This window comes from Chinchilla lanigera, unplaced genomic scaffold (genome assembly GCF_000276665.1).
Source record: "Chinchilla lanigera isolate Chin_1 unplaced genomic scaffold, ChiLan1.0 scaffold00145, whole genome shotgun sequence".
In the NCBI taxonomy this organism is placed as follows: domain Eukaryota; kingdom Metazoa; phylum Chordata; class Mammalia; order Rodentia; family Chinchillidae; genus Chinchilla; species Chinchilla lanigera.
In genome coordinates, this window is record NW_004955546.1 from 3,056,752 (window position 1) to 3,058,230 (window position 1,479).

General features: G+C 45.2%; 1 long non-coding RNA gene across 1 annotated transcript in view; it reads left to right on the forward strand.

The window, feature by feature from the left end:
- The window catches only part of LOC106147354, a 13,232-nt gene that overhangs the window by 1,242 nt on the left and 10,511 nt on the right, over nucleotides 1–1,479 (forward strand). The window lies entirely within an intron of this gene.

The window sequence follows — 1,479 nt, forward strand, 5'->3', positions numbered from 1 at the left end:
TCTCCTGCTAGCACAGGCAGCTCCTCTAGCACTCTCAGATTCTCAGAGCACACACCCTCTACCTCCACAGTGAGCCTTGTACCCACTGAGGGTCCCCAAATACAAAGTCCCTCAAGTGAGGGGTGAAAGCCGAGCCAGTGCTTAACAGCATGTAGCTTGAACATCTGCCCCATTAAATACCACCCCAAAGACCACAGCAACCCCTTCATGGCCTCAGTGTCCTCCAGAGCAGTGACCACCACCCAGGCTCAAGCTGAAGAGTAAAATGCCAGATTCCAGCACCGTGCACACAGTCCAAGCCCTGGGGTAGAAGCCTCATCCCCCAAAACACTGCCAAGGCCCATGTCATCTACCTATGGGGCTGGAGGCCAGTCAGCCCGCAGACATCAGAGCAGGTAGAGACCAAAGACACACCTGAAATTGTCTCTGGTGGGCCAACACGTAGGCGCTGTGAGTACCCTAAATGGTAGCTGCAGATTTGTGCCATCCCAGCACAAAAGGCCAGCACCTAGTGGTCATCACTGAGTTCTTTAACCCAACCTTGGTAAACAAAATGTTTTAGGTGGCAGTGCCTATACTTGGGGCATCCTTTTTGGTCACAGTTTTGGTTTTGTTTGCCCTGCAATCCTATGAAAGTTACAAGAAGAAGGATTACACACAAATGTACTATCAGTGGCATGTATGCAGTCTCTGACATATGAGTGCAGGCTGGTCTGGTCTGTGACCCCCAGGCAAGACCAGCCTGTTCCTCAACCTTCCATTTTGCCCCTGAGACCAAACTGTGTGCTTCCAGATCAGTGTGGTACAATTTTGGAGATACCACATGCTTAGATACATTAAACTGCTGTCAGATTAATTTCATGATCGGGTAAGAGTTGCTGCCTTTTCATATTTATTTTTGAAATGATCGTGAGGCAAGACAGGTGGTGACTCTGCCATGGGGTGCACTGGGGTGGGCAGAAACCCTGCACCACTTGCCCCTGGAATGTCAGACCATAGCGAGAATTAAAGCAATGAATGCTCTATTTTAAGTCACTATTAGAAAACCTGGCCATCCAGGTGTGGTGGCACACACTAGTAATGCCAGCACTGGGAAGGGTGAAACAGGAGAATCGCTGAAGTTCAAGGCCAGCTTGGGACACATAGGGTATTCAGGGCCAGCCAAAGTTACATAGTGAAACCCTGTGTCAAAAAAGAAAAAAAAAAAATCTTGTTAAAGCATTGAATGGCCTTTAAATACTTTAGTCTGAAAATTTTCAAGTTTATGGAAAATTTAATGAATATTTTAGTGATAATCTGATAAGATATGCTTTGTGAGCTCACTAATGCAGATGGAGGAGTAATTGGAAATGATGTTATTGACCTCATTTTTAAAGAAAAATACATTATTTGAAAAGTTACATATTTTGTTTTTATTCAGCAGTAAGGAACAATGAAGTCATGTCAGTTTTAAGAAAAATGGATGGGGCTAGAAACCAT